Here is a 21528-nt window from a genome sequence, read left to right on the forward strand (position 1 = left end):
ATCGCAACACACAGCTAAACGCATAAAATTTTATATATATATATATATATATATATATATATATATATATATATATATATATATATATATATATATATATATATATATATATATAGTGTGTGTGTGTGTGTGTATTCCACCAAACACAAACTCCCTATACTAAAGAATATTCCTATCACATGCACATGAAGACCCCGTATACAAAACAAACACTCCTAAGATCAAACACACACACGCAAACACACACACACACACACACACACACACACACACACACAGGACCTCCAGGTCTAATGTACTGACCAGCAAATCCTTGAGTCATAAAAGTTCTTCAAAGGCTGTGCATCGAGGCAGAGACTGTCGTAAGTTTGCTCCTGGTCACATATTTGAGAATCCGCCAGACGGGAAGGGCAAATATTCCTGGTCTGAGAAGTTGCTGTGTTTGCGCCACTGCAATTTATATACAAATTTATATACTCTTACTAAACTAATGCTTTGGGGGTTCGCAAGTTTCCAGATATAGAAGTATCAACATTCAGAACTCAGAGGAAGTCACAACGTTTACATAATTCAATATATAAGATAAGTCAAAGGATTAAGAGCCAACATATGTTAAATTTTCTCTTTGGAATACTAGCATTACCCAATATTTAAAAACTATTTCACCAAATCGTTGGGTGTGTGAATCATGGCCAGTGAATATAAAAAATACCGAAGCTCTAAACTACACAAAGAAACAGTATGGTCAATATACAATATAAAAACGTACGTTATGATATCAGAAGTTTATAGGGGTAAGAGGAAAGTGGTAAAAAATTAGGTACCACGATTAATTTTCAACTGATGAGAAAAGATATAGAAAAGAGCCACAGACGACACCTACCCAACCTAAACATCTGCCTTGGAAATAGTCGCAGTTGAAACGTCATCTGGAACGTTCACAAATTAAACGTCCGAACCGAGACATCGGTAACCCAAAATACCACAACCAACACACCCGCAACTGGAACCAAAAGATCATAAATTCTTAAAATCCGAAAAATCCTCAGCAGAAGCGTCCGCACGTCTGCTCTTGGTGGTGCTGTTCAATACAAGAGGTGAAGGGGCCTCTGGGCGTGCGCCGGGCGGAGCTGTACCTATCGACGAATTGATCATCACTTTGACCTTAATAGTATAATGATCTCGTTAAGTGCAGATTGGCGGTCGATGGTCGAAGCTGAGGTTCATTTTTAATGTTGATTGGCCCACAGGGAACATCTCACCTGAGAGCTAATTTGCATACTTAATTCTTTAACGTGTGTGTGTGTGTGTGTGTGTGTGTGTGTGTGCACCGATAATAATCATTCAAGAATAATACCTGTGGCACATGTTCTATATACCTTTATATAGATGTCTCCAAATTCTTCGTGAATATTACTACAAAAATACAAAATTAATCAAATCTACAACATCTGTTCCCTAATTTCTCACACCACTATCGAAGAAGAACCACATTTGCGGCGTCTATCTCCGTACCCCTAGTAACAGCATATACCCAGGACCACAGCTGCAGTACCTGTATCCTAACGTCAAAGAAATTCTACAAGAGCTACACTTGCACTACCAGTTTTCATGATATAGGCGGGAACGGTAAAGATGACCACCATGGGCACCTGGACTACCTGAGATGGCCTCATTGAATACCTGGCCTCACAGGATGTAACGCGAACAGGGAAGAATTCTTGCACCACCCACCTGAAGGAGGCGACGAGGACAGCAAAAAGACCTTGAGAATACAAAGGCTTTCCAAGGCCAATGAGACAACTCGAAGAAAAAGCGGTGAACGCTTGTAAGAATTTCCCAGAGTTACACGGTGAATAAGATGTCAATTTTCGCTCAAGTTTGATGTTTTATGTGACTTTTCAAATAAGATCGTTGGGATAAGGTTTTACTAGTCCTGCAAGTGGCGTGTTTTTTTAGTAAACATATCACTAATGTTTGGCTGCCGCATTATAAGTATTACTTTCAAGTGAGTCTATTATTCACTGACAAATCGAAGTTACAATAAATAATAGAGAATGCGTTAGTACAGAAAACTTTATAAGTTGGTAGCGAAGAAACATTTACAAGATACTTACTGTTTAGGGCTAATTGACGTACAAAGACGAATAATGTTGAAGAGCTTTATTTAGACACAATGCTTGCTTCGTCGTACAACTCGACACCTGATTACGATGTCTAGTTCTTGTTGTCTCCCTCATACTCGAGGCTTTGTTGGCGGGTCAGGTTTTGTGTCCAAAACCAGTTTAACAGTTAGCTCGAGTATAAGAAAACGGAAAAAAAAGTCTGGCGTGTCAACAAGCCTACTCGATCCGTCAGCTTACTCCCACCAATGATGTTCGAGGTGTTTACCGAGTGGCCAGAATCCATTTACTTCTATGGATAACCTCGCAAAAACAGTTTCCTTTACGGGATGCGGCATCCATTTTCTTTCAGGGATAACTTTGTGTGGAAAAACTTGACTCTCCTAGTCGTCGACACAGAAAAAGAAGTTTAATACAAATCTTAACATTGGAGGCTGAGAGAGTAGCTACGTGCACTGCGCGTGTGAATCTAAAACTATAATGGAACTTCGTGTCGGTGTGACGTTGAACCGTGCCAGAGTATTTGCGGAAGTAATACAACATGACAGTTAGATTGAAATGGGTTTGTGTGTGTGTGTGTGTGTGTGTGTGTGTGTGGAGCTCACGTCGGCGACTGACGTGCTGCCCTTGACAGCAACTGTTCCAATACAGTGAGTTCAATATATTGCCACTGCCTTATAGAGGATACCTGGTCAGGATATGCTCTATCCAATCAAGGTTCTAAGTGGGTTTAAGCTGCGTATATCTCTTCAGTCTTACCCAGAGTCCCAGTCATTTCAGTCTGCGTATATAGCTGATCACCCACCAAATAATTTTATTTCACTGGATAAAAATTCATCCAACCATTTTTAATGTAAACATTCACCACTGATAACTCATACAGTATTAGCTACACTTATTTCCAATATGCTTGTAAAAGTGTACGTCTCTTCTGCCCTTCCTATATATCGGACTCCTGAAAATGCGAATATTTGCTCTACCCTACCAAGTGTATTGGTCAGTTGAAGCTGCGTATATGGCATCTACTTTATCCAGGACATGGGCTCGTTTAAACTCTTCAGCCAATAATTCTGATCTATTTGAAGCTGCGTATATCGCGTCTAACCTGCCATAGATTATCGTTAGATGATACTATATGTGTCGACTGTCTTGTTATGGATTTCAATTAGTGGTGATCTCTGGCTAATCATGGAAGCTGACGCATTCCAGTTTCACAGATTGCCATTGTCGTATCCAAGATATTGACCAGTTTAGTCGGTTTATATGAGCCATATCTTATCTCGGATTCTAGTGCTGTGTTGATCACCTTTGTCTCATTCATTAATTAGAGAAATTAAAGCTGCTTATGTCGCCTTTATAATTATTAGATTTATAACTGTAACCCAAGATATAGGTCACTTAAGCTTCACATATCACCCACATACAGTAGTATACATGATATAGGTAATTTTAAGCTTCATATATCACCCATATATTATTCAATACGTACGTTATGTTAGGTTTAACTTCGTTTACTCCTTTACGTTACTCTATATATATCGGCCAGTCTAATCAGAGTTCATCCCTCAATCTTTTTCAATATTCAATACAGGGTTATAGAAAAAGAATGCCCTCATTTTCATATTAAAACCATTTAAAATCTGGGTATTCTTATACGATGACTGTATATCAGTCAGTGTTGGCAATGGACCTTTCAACTCCACCGTCAAACGATGAAACAATCATCTGAGTAGCTGGCTGAACAAGTGCGATTGAGCTGCCCGCATTATGATGTTAAGAACTCTATAATCTACGTATAAAATATTCTCAAGATCATTACATCTCAGGCGTGCGTTCTCAGTGAGCCAAGTTCACAATAATGTATATTTTACAGTCCATGGACACTCGATATTAGGTTGAAGGACTAGAGCCTTGTGAATAGCAATGTATCTGTGTGTGTGTGTGTGTGTGTGTAATAATAATAATAATAATAATTAACGGTTTATTGAAAGAGCTTGGCAGCCAGAAGGCTGAAAATATACAGTTACATATTTGGGGAATGGGTTACGAATTACAAATAATATACAAGTGACATAAGTGACACAAATAAGACATATAGTAACTTAGATGGGGATCAGCTCAAAATACAGTTCATTTCAACATAGTGACAGTGTAGGGAGCAGTGTTTACTGGGAGTGAATACACTGATTTATTACATGTTATTGTGTGTGTGTGTGTGTGTGTGTGTGTGTGTGTGTGTGTGTGTGTGTGTGTGTGTGTGCGCGCGCGCGCGCGTGTGTGTGTGTTCGTCTTCGTGTTTATATGTGTACACGCCTATATATGTGTATGTCTCTCTGAATATACTAAAACAAGATTAGTAACAGCAGGAAAAAGATGGCAACAAAATTACAACAGTATAGCAGCAACAACACCTCAAGCAGGAACAACGAAACACGGACAGCCTTATAAAGTACGAAGCAGCAACAGACACAACATGAAAACAAAACATTGCCAATTATCAGCAACTTGATTATAACAGCAAGAGCAGCAGAGAAGCACAACAGTCGCAACAGCAACACAGTAACAGTAAACACAGCAGCTGCAGCAACACTTAAACAGTGTTTCCTCCATCACTACCAACACAGATACGACCCCAGCAGTTGGCTTCCCTTACCTACCCACTATCGTTCATTATCAAGGTCAAGTGACCACCAACTTGCTAACACACTAAAGTACTTGTATTTCACACTATAATCACACTTTTTACCTATTCACCTCTTGCCTACGTTTCCTTAGACATAAATCACTCCTTGTCTAGCGTTTTTTACCGTACATTTTAAACTTGTTGATCCAAAATATAATTCTATGGTTGTTTTATTATTATTATTATTATTATTATTATTATTATTTTTATTATTATAATTATTATTATTATTATTATTATTATTATTATTATTATTATTATTATTATTATTTTTATTATTATAATTATTATTATTATTACTATTATTATTATTATTATTATTATTATTATTATTATTATTACTTTTATTAACATTATATTATTTTCGTTAGTGGGCTGGTGGCTTGGAGCTACCTAGACTCTTGGGGTTTCAACTCCGCTTTTTTACTCACTGGGGTAAGAAACAGGAATTTTATCCCACTTAAGAGGTTTTAGGTTACTTGGGTGTGGCTGCAGCAGCAAAAGGTATTATTAGCATGAACATATTGAGTTTCACAAGACAGACTACATAGTATTAAAAGATAATTTATAGAGTATAATTGTTTATACTGTATTAATCTTTTTTTTATCGTCCTCGTCTTCTTCATCTTCTTTTTACCATCTTCACCACCATCATCATTGTCATCTTTTTTTTTTTTGTTCTTCATTTTCTTTGATTATTGTCTGTCTCTATGTCCATATATTTATTTTATTTATATATCTGTTTCTCTCACTCTTTTCCTCTGCTACTCCTCAGCCAATGTTTTACTCCACGGTATAACACTAACAAATATCCCTTCTTCTAATCTATGTCTCTTCAAACTAGTGTTTTAATAATAATAATAATAATAATAATAATAATAATAATAATAATAATAATAATGGTTGTTATAGTAGTAATCACAGCAGCAGCAGGAAACAATATCGTTATTACATTTACAGTATCCACACTACTGATTTCGTAATATTTCACTTCCAGTTTTTATTCCTTCACGTCTTCTTTTTTTCCGTCTTGCAATATTTTTTTTTATATGGAGTTGCTAGCCAAAGGACTTAACTGTTCATACCCTCACCCTCCCTCCCATCTCCACCCACACCCTCACCCTCCACCCTCCACCCCATCCCCACCCACACTCTAACCACTTTGGAAAAAAAAATAGTGCTGTTAGCCACGGTAGTCAGGTGTGGCCGTCACCTGTTTCCAAGGCTGTCGGGTAATTACTAAGAGACAGGAGACAGCCACGTAGGTAGTTGTCGCATTAAAACACTTCGGTGGCAGGTAGTTGGTTTTGCCACTGTCATGGGGTAGCTCGCGGGTACAGTGTAATGGGGTATCTCGTGGGTACAGTGGCATGGGATATTTCTTGGGTACAGTGTCATGGAGTGTCTCGTGGGTACAGAGTCATGGGATATTTCTTGGGTACAGCGTCATGGGGTATCTCGTGGGTGCAGAGTCATGGGGTATCTCGTGGGTACAGAGTCATGGGGTATCTCGTGGGTACAGTGTCATGGGTTATCTCGTGGGTACAGAGTCATGGGGTATTTCTTGGGTACAGTGTCATGGGGTATCTCGTGGGGTATCTCGTGGGTATAGAGTCACGGGGTATCTCGTGGGCACAGTGTTATGGGCTATCTCGTGGGCACTGTCATGGTTTTTTTACAGTCAAAGTCAAGAATAATGTGGTTATATGGAAATGATGAAAGAGAGAGAGAGAGAGAGAGAGAGAGAGAGAGAGAGAGAGAGAGAGAGAGAGAGAGAAGTAATATGCAAAGACGAGACAATATGACTCAGAGAAGATAATAGAAAAATTTTAGTATCAGAAAAAGGAGAGAGAGAGCACTATAGGAGATATAGTAGAAACAAAAGGATAAACAACGATAGAGATGAAGGTAGAGATATAAAGGGAAGGCGAGAGTTATCTTCACTCTATAGCAGTGAACTACTGTATGTGTCGTCATTCATTTTCGTCACTTTTACTGTACACCTCCCGGTATACGGCTTAAAAATGTTATTCTGTGCATGTGTTTTCCCCCATTAGCCCTCACGAAAAATAAATAAAACTTTATCCGGCAAATTAATTACCTGCAGTAGCGCGACTCCAAAAGGATTTTTAGCTTGTGTTTAACCTCGACATTAAACCAAGGCAATAATGTAAATTGTTTAACGGAACTTGTTTGCTAATATTTGTGATTCACAATAATACACACGAGGCTCAGCACACACACACACACACACACACACACACACACACACACACACACACACACACACACACACACACACACACACACACACACACACACACACACACACACACCACCCCACCTCATCTGCAAATTTGGTAAGAAGCTTCTGCACCATCCTCAACACCGGCTCCTACTACCACCTGAGATCCGTAGCCCGAGAATTGCTGTTCGACACCACAACCGCATCCAGCCCATACGTTCACGAACTGATGATCACTATAAGAACAGCCCAGTCCCAACCATTGTAAAAATTATCAATAACTTGTAATAAACCAGTGTATTCACTCCCAGTAAATCCTACTTCTTGCACTGTCACTATGTTGAAATGCCCTGTAGTTTGAGCTTTGCCCCATCTAGTTATTATATATCTTATCTGTATCACTTATGTTACTTGTATATTATTTGTAAATCGAAACCCATTCCCCAATTATGTAACTGTATATTTTCAGCCTTCTGGCTGCTATGCTCTTTCAATAAACCGTTAATTATTATTATTATTATTATTATTACACACACACACACACACACACACACACACACTATCGTATGACAGTTACAAAGCAAAATTTTTACATATTTGTTACAACACATATCTCAAGAGATCAACTCGAAATGTGACCTTAGTTTCAAGGTCTTCTCGTAATTTTAGTGTCCCTGCGTGTGTGTGTGTGTGTGTGTGTGTGTGTGTGTGTGTGTGTGTGTGTGTGTGTGTGTGTGTGTGTGTGTGTGTGTGTGTACAATAGTGAAACATTAAATCTGATGCAACATGTTTGTTATGAAACAGCGAGCAACTGCGAATTGCATAATGAAATTTCGTGGCAAGTTAGACAATAAGGCCTGAGAGGAGAATACAATGGCGGTCAACAGAGATTCGAGTTGAGCAAGACATTGTTGCTCTTTCTACCTAACTTGTTTTATTTTAAAAAAAATTAGAAAAGGCACCTTGTTATTCTTCTGCCGGTATTCTCTTGTCTGCACTTAGGGATAAGAGGAAGGAAAGAAACAGACATAAAGGAACAGAGGAACGACGATATATTTCCTTCTGACGGATATATGTACTTCACTGATAATGATTTATTAAATGAATGTTGATGATAAAGTTGATTCTGTGTTGTTAGTTGATATAATTTTCATCGTGATTCATATCCATATTACACTCCTGTAAGATTCACCTGAATTAATTCCTTTTATGACAACTTTATTAGTTGAGAGTCATTGAATATTATTTCACAACTTTCAGTTACATAATACTTAATAGCAATATCGCCAGTGGGTAGATACTGAACGCAGTTAAAAGTCCAGCAAAGATCAAGAAATTGAAGAGTTGCGTGGCTCGAAGCGCTCATAATTCCTGGATATTGAAACGTCCAATAAATATAATTTGTTGTGTCAGGCTGGGGTGTCGAGGAGTGGGCATAAAGCCGTGTTATAGTCGTGATGGTATATACATAGTTGACTACCTTCACGACTGTATCTGTTTGACAGGTTTTTTATCAGTGTGTTTTATGACATAATAACACACAAAAAGTCAACTGAGATCATAATTGTGAGGTCACGTAGAGTATCAGTTATGAAAGAGAAAAAAAATCACTATTTCGCAAATCGTGTTTGGGATCTGTTATCACCATAATATATGACATCAAAATAATTATCAAGGATATCTATTGAAACTTCACTAACAAATGACGCCTTTTTCATGACTATTTTCATATTCGTTCGTCAGGATTTTTTTCCCGCCATATAATCCGTGAGCTAATAACAGAGAGGACGCCGAATAGTGTGCTCTTGTTTGGTCATGGAGAGTTGTGTATCTGTAATCGTTAAACCATTTGAACTCGTAAAACGCACTGTACGGTTAGGCACGCACACTAGGTACACACACACACACACACACCATCTGTGAGGGAATTACTACACCACGTCAAGCCCCTCATAACACCACCTGTGAGGGAATTACTACACCACGTCAAGCCCCTCATAACACCACCTGTGAGGGAACTACTATTACACGTGATGCCTCTCATAACGCCATCTGTGAGGGAGTTACCACACTATGTGTCTGCTGTTCAACATCTCAGCACACATGATCTACGTGACCTCCACTGTAAACATTAATCTGTATGTTCACTGTATGTTCCTTTACCTTTCTCTAATGAAGGCTTTTGTTAAACCACCATTGTATGTAATAAGTCATCTATGTCCAATGTATAATTTCAGCCTTCGGGCTGCAGAACTTTTTCGGAACTTTTTCAATAAACCGTTAATTATTATTATTATTATTATTATTATTATTATTATACACACACACACACACATATATATATATATATATATATATATATATATATATATATATATATATATATATATATATATATATTATATTTATTTATATTTATTTATATATATATATATGTATGCAAAAATCACTGTAGGTGCGTGATCTAGGTATATGCTGATAACCACAAGGAAAAAGAAAACACGAAGTGTTTTCTTTCCTTAATGGTTATATATATATATATATATATATATATATATATATATATATATATATATATATATATATATAAACAATGAAAAAATCTTGGATAGTGACAAACATGGGAACACTGAGTTTATTGCTACTCAAGTATAGACATATACACGATGTTAAAACTGATCACATAAATCATTTTGAGTGTTGTTTATGTTTAAAAGACGTTGGTCATAATATATCTTTTATAACTTCCAAAATAGCTCGATGCACCAAGTTCATTATATACTGTATATATAATATTGTACATGCAAATTATTTCTGGAATTTACGTTGAACTAGTTCTAGCGCTAACCTTGGGCTACAAGGTCCCAAGTTTGATCCCTGACCAGTATGGTGGCCTCTTAAACAAGAGACTTTACCACACACTTCAGTCAGCTCTGGTGTGCATAGACACGACCGCCCTGTAAGCCGCAGACCTTGATGACCGCTTCTTCGGCTTCCAGGGCTTTTTTATGTTATTACCATAAAAGAAGGCCACCCCGACCGATCTTTTACGAAGCTTCCATAATTGTTCTACTGAGATGTTGAAAGTGTTGCTATGGACGCGTCTGCACACCCATGTCTTTTCCCTATTATTAAATCATTGATCACCACGACAGGTAGGAGGATTTTGTAAAGCGGAAACAGGAACTTTGTAGAACAAAAATTTGAAGATGATAACAGGTATGTGAAGATCTTAGAGCAGGTGTTCGAAGACCTTAGAACTGGTATGTGTGTGTGTGTGTGTGTGTGAAGACCTTACAGCAGATATATGAAGATCCTCGTACAAGTATATGAAGATCTTAGAGGAGTAGGTGTGAGAGGATCGCAAATTAGAAAAACTGTGAATCTCCCGGCGTCTGCGAGGCATCAGGCATGAGCTAACGTGGAACTATGCGACACATATATTACAGTGGCCTCGCATCTTCGCCGGCAAGGAATAAAAAATTAAAATGTCAAACTACCATCGCTCCTCAGTGGCCACACCCTCAAAGGTCCAGCGAGAAGCAGTACGAGTAAGTGCGAATAGAGAACCAAACGAAAATGTTGATGAAAATTGCGAGTAAAGACGGCAGAGAAGATAAATTAAGTGATAATGGGCAGAGACATAAAAAAGACGGAAATATAAATATATTAAAGACGTTCGTAATATGTAGCCCGAAAAGAGAAAAAGAATTTGCCCGAGATTTGATATGTAGGGACAGGGAACAAGAGAAATAGATTTTTTTTTTTTTTACAAAACCAGGCTGTCGCCTGAGGAAGCTGGAAATAATTATAGGAAGATAAAATGGAAGTGGATGAGAGAGGACTCTGCAGGTGGGGCAGCTGAGGAGAGCCAGGATCAGAACATGCAACATACAATATATACATGAACATGGAAATGCAATAGTGAATGGAAGAGGGAGGGGAAGGGGAAGAGGAAGAAGGGTGTCACCAGATGAAAGAAGAAGGAGCTGTAGGAGGAAGAGACCCCGTTGCCCAGGGAGGTAGAGAGGGAGGGGGACAGGGGATCGGGTTTGGAGTTATGAAGCGGGTAGCACCCCCACAAGGGGCGGTGCGGGGAGGGATCGGACGGGGCGGGGCCCAGGTGGAATCCCTGTGGCAGGTCTGGGTGGGGCGGGGGCAACAATCCTGTCGGCACGGTATTCGTAACGGCGGCGCCCCTGCTACCTACCACCACCACAGTCGACGACCTTGACACGCCCATCTGGCCCAGTCCACACAGCCCAGCTGTATCTCTTCACCACACAACACTACTTCGTTACCACCTGAAAACCTCTTGAATTTTCTCAAGAACGTCTACGTTGTGAAAATTCATCCTGCACACCAATCTTTAATTGCCCCAGACAGACACAGTTACAACCACCAGGATCAGTAAATGTGTCTTTTGGTGTCGCATGCCAGAAAATAATCCGCTGAACTAAGCATTTTGACACAGAAGTACCAAAACCGCTGGATGTTCGACGCTGTGACACTGAGGCTCCCGTCCAGCCTTGAGAACCTGCCGCGTGGGTAACCTTCACGTGCTCTAGTTTGGGATCACGACCATGAGGTGAATCTCGTATCAATTGGATTGGCTGCAAGGTTGACTGTCTAGTACTTGTTAGTTTGACCACCTACAAGGTCGACTGTCTAGTACTTGTTAGTTTGACCACCTACAAGGTTGACTGTTTAGTACTTGTTAGTTTGACCACCTACAAGGTCGACTGTCTAGAACTTGTTAGTTTGACCACCTACAAGGTTGACTGTCTAATACTTGTTAGTTTGACCACCTACAAGGTCGACTGTCTAGTACTTGTTAGTTTGACCACCTACAAGGTCGACTGTCTAGTACTTGTTAGTTTGACCACCTACAAGGTCGACTGTCTAGTACTTGTTAGTTTGACCTCCTACAAGGTCGACTGTCTAGAACTTGTTAGTTTGACCACTTACAAGGTCGACTGTTTAGTACTTGTTAGTTTGACCACCTACAAGGTCGACTGTCTAGTACTTGTTAGTTTAACCACCTACAAGGTCGACTGTCTAGTACTTGTTAGCTTGACCACCTACAAGGTCGACTGTCTAGTACTTGTTAGTTTAACCACCTACAAGGTCGACTGTCTAGTACTTGTTAGCTTGGCCACCTACAAGATCGACTGTCTAGCACTTGTTAGTTTGGCCATCTACAAGGTTGACTGTCTCGCACTTGTTAGTTTGACCACCTACAAGGTCGACTGTCTAGCACTTGTTAGATTGAACGCTTGTAAGGTCTGGGTTTTAATGTTACATATCATCAGCCCCGCCAGCATGACACACATACATACGCCAAATAGACTTAAGGTGGAGCACCTGGTGTTGTTCAGCCTTACCACTGTAACTGTAGAACACATTGACGGTGAATATATATATATATATATATATATATATATATATATATATATATATATATATATATATATATATATATATATATATATATATATATATATATATATATATATAAAGGATGAATACCAGCTGCAACATATGGATGAACAGTAACATGTATTTGGTAACATTTCGACAAATCTCTTGTCATCATCAGTCCTAAAACATAAAATTAAATACATTAGCATCGAAAAAAAGAAACTCAAACAACTGTCACCATATAGTAATCGCATATATAACCGTATATATGGCCAGAGCATTTAAATATAGGTTCACTATTTCATTTGGCTGCATAGTGTTACATAAGTGACGCGCAAGTATGGTAATGTTGGTGTGAACATAATTCGCTGCTTTGTGATAATTTTCACTAAGTCTTTTTCTGAACTTTGTTTCCTTTTAAAATGACTAAACGCTAATTTCCGTTGCGTTTATTAAAATTCTAACTTCAGCCATGTTATTTTAAGAGCTCAATCGTGTCTGTTTAACTAAGTTTTAACTTTAGTATTGCTAATTTTACGCTAACTTCAGTTCATGTTCACTTAGAACGCTAACTTGGGAAGTGTTGCCAGGGCGTAATGTGATTGCACTCTTTTGAACACTTACGTTACTCGTGCTTTTTTGGAAATGATTTGTTCATAATCCTCAACTATTGACGAAATATTCAACCATGTCTTGAAATATATCCAACTTTATTGAAATGTGTCCAGTTATGTGAACAGTGTGTCAGGGTAGATCTATATCCGTCTACCCTGGTAACGTGACATCCCGAACACGACCATGATAGGGGGTAGTTCAACCCTTTGACAATCATGGTTAAAATCTTTTAGGTCTGTGATTAACCAGATAGGCAGGTCGACTCCACAGAAAGACAAACCGGTAGACAGAAACGATATAGATAGACACGCACAAACAGACAACGAAAGATAAAGATATAAGCAACAAAACAGACAAAACGGAGACAGATAAAAAGATAAAAACAGAGACAAAAACAAGTGGACAGACAGACATACCAGCATACACTCCAGACACAACCTGTGAACATAATCCGTAAGGACGATATCTTGGGAATACCAAAATTGTGGTTAAAACTCACTCTGTGTCCTCACCTGATGGCCTTTCCTGCTGCCCTTACCTGTCCCTCGCTTCACACATAAACGTAGTGGACAAGGCTACCAATGTTGTTTTTTCTTCTATGTATGTATGTATGTATGTATGTATATATGTATGTATGTATGTATGTATGTATGTATGTATGTATGTATGTATGAATGTATGTGTGTGTATCCTGGTTTGATTGGAGACAGTGGGAAAGTCCGGCTTCGAGTGACAAATGCCAACCAGTCCCACGTCCGACTAGAACACCGAGGTAAATTGTTCGAAAATAACAATAGAAATGGAGATTTGTTATTTTGAGCGTGTATATTTTATAACAATTTTCAGTGTGTGTGTGTGTGTTAAGCACATATGTGTACGTTTTGAGTGTATTTATATATGCGTGTGTGTTTGTGTAAATGACACAGGTGGATAAGGAGGTAAACAGAGAGAAGAATTAAGATAGAGAGGTCAGATAGACAGACAGAAAAACAAACTGGAAGAAGAGAGAGAGAGAGAGAGAGAGAGAGAGAGAGAGAGAGAGAGAGAGCATCAAAAGAAAATAAAAATCAGGCAGACAAGCAGGAAGGGACAGACAACATGCGTGTCTGTTTACGTTTGCTTATTCAGTTGTGTTTGTATGTTTGTCTTAGCATAATTTTGTTTAGTCCCGTGTCATTTGTACGCCTGTGCTGCTTCAGACTTTTTTTTTCACTTCTTACTTTCCAGATGAAGAAAAACTAATGTGTATACAGAGCGAGTGGTCAATGCTCGAGAGTTTTAAGGTGTAGAAATCAGCAGAAGTTTGAACACGTTGCAAGTAAAACACTAGAATGTTATTCGTTGACAATGGAGTCCTTCTGAGACGGATTGCAAATGCTCTTAAAGGAATATTTACCCAACAAGTTCTATTAGGGAGGAGAGTTCGGTCTATGTTTGTATATGCAGCTTTCCAAGGGCCCGAGTGATAGTCTAACGTACAGTATGTATGCGTTGCGATTATTTCAATTGTAAAATGTTTTTACACAAACTAACATTCACTTACAGCATACAGTATGTGCACTTTGTGCTAAAATTTCTATAATAATAAATATACATTCGGCAAACACCACCTGACCGATTAATCCCCCCCCTCCAAAAAAAAATACAAATAACAAAACTGTAGATAGCGGCATGTAGCGAAGGGTTAAAATGAAAAGTAATTGGCAACTCCATAAGTTGCTCAAGAATCAACTCTCTTCCTCCTTGCCCTACTCTGAAAACTTTCATAAAAAATTCTAATTCAAGTCAGATTCGGGACTTACTGTAGGTACTTTGAGGGGTGAACTAGCAGAAGGTACAAAACGAATTCCTCGATTTTCATATTTTGATCGCAAGTTTGACTTTTGAGAAAACAAATGGAGTACAAAGGAAATGTTGGAGCTCTAGACCACCAAGCAACATCGTTTCATTCAACTAAATAATTATGCAATATAATCATACATAATCTCACCCGCATGATTAATATTATCGTATTTTCCTCCACTTCAGCATCGTCCTCCACTATTCCATTAAAACCAGCCACTGAAGGTCGTGTGGAATTTTATCACGTATTTACAACAATCAGTAGGTTAAGGGAATCCGCTTATCATCTTCCTTTGTTCATTGAGGCAAGAATGGTCTCAACAACTGATACAAAGTATGAAGAAAATTCTTACTGTTCTAAAGTAAGTTTGATTTTAATTCATACAAATATATAAGTTACTCTAACATAACCAACATTGATTCCTTCACACCTGCATACGCCATTCTTTACTTCACGGTTTGTCGTGTGAGTCAGGGAGGCTAAGACAGGCAGGCGGTTGAAAGAAAGAGTAAGAGAGACAGACGTATAAAAAGTTACAGACAGACAGACAAACAGACAGACAAACAGACAGACAGACAGACAGAGTTCGACAGGTGGGTAGGGCCCGCCTGACCATTTGACATTTAACAAGAGGTGTGTGAAGTGTGGCAGGTGGAGTAATGCTGTCTCACAACATCTCTTAAGTGTGACCTCGCCCTGGGACTGATGCTGATACCAAACACGTCATACCTGCGTTCTCTCTCTCTCTCTCTCTCTCTCTCTCTCTCTCTCTCTCTCTCTCTCTCTCTCTCTCTCTCTCTCTCTCTCACGTGTTAAGTAATAACCTTTTTACTATTATACTGTTCCGTTTACAATGAAACAAGTAAAAATTTTCTTTAAACTAATCAATATATGATAAAAAGAGAAGGTGATATAAAACCAAATAATTCGGTCGTGATGATGACTTCTGTGAGTAACGTCGTCTTCCTCTCCAGTCTACATCAAGACCAGGAAAGTATTTGTCAACCTCTCCAGCGTCTCTTTACAAAAATAAAATAATAACAATAGTTTATCGAGTTTGGGAGAATAAAAAAAATACAGTATTACCATTTTTCTTCTGCGTTAAAAGTGGGTCAAATTTAAATCCTTTTCGTTCTTAGTACTACGTTTGTACAAAAAAATATGAATAACTGAAAAAAAAAAATATCAACGAAATTTACTGGTGTTGTATATGAAGGTGTTGAAGCTAACTCACTTTATCCCAACGAGTCACATGTCTGAGGCTTCCTTCAGGTGCTTCTGACACATTACTCAATATCTCTTGCACGAGAAAATATTCATCACATGGAAGAGAATGACAGACACAGCGGAAAGGTATGAAGAACAAAGAATTTAAACCTTAGGGCACAATGGTTTGAACTATAACCCTAACCTAACCTAACCTTCGTCTTTGATTAATTAAACCATTGTCGTAAGAGGGTTAATGCTAGTAGTTAACATCTTGTAGATTAAGCAGCGATCACGAGAAAGCCGCAGGTTAAAGCTGAGGATGGCATAAGGACAGTTCCCTCTCTCTCTATGTATTTGTTTCAGTAACAAGAAAGTCTACAGAGAGTTTCACCCTCAGGAACATCATAAGATCACCACTTAATGCTATCTATGACACCCAAGTGGTCACAGTTCATACTAGGATATGGTATTAAACCCAAAAGAGAATGCACACACACACACACACACACACACACACACACACACACACACAGCACTAGAGGTCATATCATAGACTAAGTGACCTCGTAACTGGGCACACTGTGGTGAAATTGGAGGTTGATTCCTACTCAAAAATAAATTCTCTGCTATTCATACACTACATTGATTGAATCCTTTTTACCTTAACGGGGATGAAACCAACAGATCTAGTTAGAGTTAAGTCTTAGTCCTACTTCGGCACTATTTTCCTGTCCCGCCTTAAATTAACGTGAAGATTTAACGTACGAATCTTTAAGAATCTCGGACACAAAGCAACTAAATGAAGATTGCACCTGGCAGCTACCTTCTGCCGCAATGTGCAGACACGGCCGCGTCTCCACGACATCAAAGGAAAGGCAGTGTGTGTGTGTGTGTGTGTGTGTGTGTCCTGAGGGAAAGGCTCAAGATGTTCTTGGTTTCTCCAGAATATCCTTCAGAATGCTTTCACCTTAGTTTCGAACCGTCGGGTTGGTGAACACTACTTCAGTTACCATCGTCACCAACACCACTTCCTCCAACACTACCTCGGTTACCATTGCCCCCCCCCCCTCCCACAACAACAAGAACCATCTCCACCGTTGACAATATCAACACGACCACGACAAGAATTACAGTACGTAAGGGAGTTCTGAGGTTTCATACACTTCCGTAAGTGACGGGATCTGGACGCTTTATTCTCCTCCTCCTTTCCTTCATCCTTGTCCTTCCCCCCCAATCTTCCCCCTCCCCCCAATCTCCCCACCATCTTCCCTCTCTTTCCCCTCTCCCCTGCAGCCTTGGACATCGTTGTAACCGGAGGACCAGTAAGGGGGTAGATGATGGAGGAAGAGAAGTTGAAAGAGACAGAGCAGGAAGGGAGGAGAAGAAGGATGACGGAAGAGGAGGGAAAGCGCACTACTAGAGGATTTTTAGCCGTGTGATTGTCTGAGAACTCATAGAGTGAAGGAAAATTCGATATCAGACAATTTGTCACTGGACAATTCACCAATGGGCAATATGCTCACTCACAATTCACCGTCGGACCAAAATGAAAAAAAAAAATCATCTTGAAAATTACAGTACTTTTTCCTCCTCTCGCTGGGGACGTATTGTCAAGCTCAACGCTGTCTATCTGTCTGTCTGTCTGTGTGTATGTATATGGTTCATATTTATGTTTACCCATCTGCCTGTCTCTCTGCGATTGTGTAAATAATAATAATAATAATAATAATAATAAACGGTTTATTGAAAAAATTCTGCAACCCGAAGGCTGAAAATATACATTGGACATAAATGACTTATTACATACATTGGTGGTTTAACAAAAGCCTTCATTAGAGAAAGGTAAAGGAACATACAGTGAACATACAGATTAATGTAGGTGTTGAACAGCAAACTCGTAGTGTAGTAACTCCCTCCCAGATGGTGTTAGGAGGAACTCATGTGGTGTAGTAGTTCCCTCAGATGGTGTTATGAGGGACCTGGCGTGGTGTAGTAATTCCCTCGCAGATGGTGTTATGAGGGGCCTCACGTGGTGTAGTAATTCCCTCACAGATGGTGTTATGAGGGACCTCACGTGGTTTAGTAATTCCCTCACAGATGGTGTTATGAGGGACCTCACGTGGTGTAGTAATTCCCTCACAGATGGTGTTATGAGGGGCCTGACGTGGTGTAGTAACTCCCTCACAGATGGTGTTATGAGGGGCATCACGTGGTGTAGTAATTCCCTCACAGATGGTGTTATGAGCGGCCTGACGTGGTATAGTATTTCCCTCACAGATGGTGTTATGAGGGACCTCACGTGGTGTAGTAATTCCCTCACAGATGGTGTGATGAGGGACTTGACGTGGTGTAGTAATTCCCTCACATATGGTGTTATGAGGGACATGTGGTGTAGTAATTCCCTCCATCTATCTGCATGTATGTGAATTTATATCCTCACAATTTTCTCTCGATCGAGAATGAATAATTCTAGGAAATTGACCCATCGGTGTGTATTTCTAAGGTGAAATCATTAGACAGCATACAATTTGTATACTTTGCATATGGAAAAACAGACTGAATGAGAGTTATAGAAGAGTGAAAGAAGAGGAATGAAAATCAGGGAAGCTGTTAAGATCTGGGGAGACAGGGTGGACACTGGAGGAACTTCATTAAACAGTCAATGCACACCTGAGCGTTGCAATGGCATTATGTGGTCAATACGGGGTTCAAAGTCGGTACCTGTATGTGTGTGTGTGTGTTTGTGTGTATGTGTGTAAATATGATTGTCATACTGTATCTGTGGGAGTACAAATCATTGCCATGTGAACTTATATATATATATATATATATATATATATATATATATATATATATATATATATTAATGACAATTTTATTTACACACACATACATCACACTTCTAAGTTGGCATAACAATGAATATTAGATCCATATTCATAAAATAAACGTTTCATTCACACACAAACACTAGCAGGTCCACAACACAAGGTCATGCCGTATTTACACCCTGGATATGACCCCACAAGTAGGTATTTACATGATTTGATACTCAGTGGTAACTTAGGGTTTACCTTACATATCTTACATATATGTGAAACACAACCATAAAATCTCTCATACACAGCAAATTTGCCAACCAAAATTCTGTATTATAGGTAAATATTAATTAAATGGTCGTAAATAACTGTAGAATTGCATTTCAATAATGAACACCGCAGCGGCTTGCAATAAAAGTATTTTACGCGATAGTGAGAGTGTAAAGGGCTCCATTAATAGCTAAATATTATCACATAATTGAAATTTAATGTGCAATATGCTAGCAGCGCTCAGTTTTTGTGAATGCAAAAGTTTTTAGCAATTATTTGATCTCAGCATGACTTTGTAAAAATCCCTGATCTGTTTTTGTAAAATCTAATCAATGTGAAGGTCATGAGTGACGCTCCATATTTGAGGGCGTTTGCCATAATAAGTCATAGTTGCACCAGTAATAGCTCATACACATGTATTAATAGCACCTGTCTAATCAGTTCTAACTAGTTCAGGTGCCACACTATATTTAGATTTCCCTTGAATTTGTACAAACTTAATCTCGTTTAATCCATCTACTCTAGAATGATTCATAAGTGAGTGTATCATTACATAAGTTACGTTAATTAGTTAAAATTTACCCCAACCAACCCTTATTACTCCAATTTTTAATTATGATTTTGATAATCATATTACTGTAGACTTAATTGGTTAGTTATTTAACATATTAAGACTAAAACAAAATGGACACAGGTGTGCGTCCGAGTGCAGTACCGGCCATGCTGCCTCCTTATGTACCGAAGGCTTTGTACTGTATACACTATACAGTGTCCTGTACCCACACTGTCCCTAACGGGCAGCCATGCCTATGGGACCCACTTTCACTTTCTCTTTCACCCTTATTCATCACAATTCTAATACACCATCAAGCTCCTCAGGGACGAGATACCAGTACACAACAAACGTTCCTTCTCTGGATTGCTATACTGAGACGCTGGAACAAGTTGATAGATGCTCTGGTGTCTCTGGTGGTGTCGATGAGCCTGGGACCCAATTCATTCAGTAACTTCCAGAGTCTCTGAGCCTATTGGGACAAAACACTATTGAGGGTTTAAGGTTAGTGTACTTTACTTGCTTTAGGTTTTTCCTAAAGCTTGCTCCTCTCCCCGCTCCTGCTGTACTGAGGTGAAGGTAAATGGGCGGCAAGTTGGGAGCACATGTGTAGCTCCCCACCAGCTGCTTACCTTCCTTCCAGGGAGTCAGTGTGATTCTGTCTGGACGTTTGTTATCGGACCTTTAGACCTATGGTAGGCAGATCGCAGAAGTCAGATTCCTTTTAATGACGTGATTTACTTCCTTGGGCCTCGCATGCCAACCCCCAGATTTTCCACATATGAAGGTTTGTCCATTTGTTTTCACAAATATACTTGTGAACAGTGTGGATAGGAGCCGCAAGACGAAGGGCATAGGGATCGAGGCGGGTGCCAAAAGAGTAGTTTAGGATGGCCTGAAGAAGTCCGGAGCTAATGTGGAAGATTGACACGCCCAGATGAGTAGATCTCACTGCCTGCAGTCGCGGTCTCTCTCTAGGATCTAGGTCATATGGTGCTCTCTCAAACATGTTCGGGGCATTCTTCTCCGCGATGGGTTTATCCAAGTGGGTTTGTTTTCTGTCCTTTGGGGGCGTTGATTTAGGTACTTGGGATGTTAATGGTCTCCCAACGAGTGGCTGCTTCCCTGAAGCGCTCACTGGAGTATATATCTCGCTTGTTAACTGTACAGGACTCTATCACCAGTGTAAGCATACTGTATTCGATAAACTGTAAGACAGTACTGTAGAGGAGTTAGTAATAGTAATAATAATAATAACAATAGTAAAGCCAATAATAATAATAATAATAATAATAATAATAATAATAATAATAATAATACAGATAATAATAATGATGATAATAATAATAAAATAATAATAATAAAATAATAATAAGAAGAAGAACCTGAAGAAAGAAGGCCTCAGTAGCAGCCACCATAAACAGTGTGGTCTGCTCTTCTCCCAGTAATGATATTCAAGGCATCAAGGAGGCGCTGTCGTGTAACTGGCTGGACTTCACTTGCCCATCGCGCACTCTCCTTTATCGCATTCCCAGAACTCATCTCCGGGACGCCTTTCCTGAACGGCCCGCTCTTTGATCCCCTCCAAAGAATCCCTTCTCAGAAGACTCTGAGTATCCGTCTCGATGAGCCGCTTTGAGCCATCGGCCCCTCTCGCCTGTTATCTTGAGCAAATAGCGCGATCGACGCCGCCTTCAGGAGTGAGCTCCGGTAAGATGGCACATCGTAAGGCTTGACTCAACCTTTG

This window comes from Homarus americanus, unplaced genomic scaffold (genome assembly GCF_018991925.1).
Source record: "Homarus americanus isolate GMGI-L3 unplaced genomic scaffold, GMGI_Hamer_2.0 scaffold39675, whole genome shotgun sequence".
Taxonomy (NCBI): Eukaryota; Metazoa; Arthropoda; class Malacostraca; order Decapoda; family Nephropidae; genus Homarus; species Homarus americanus.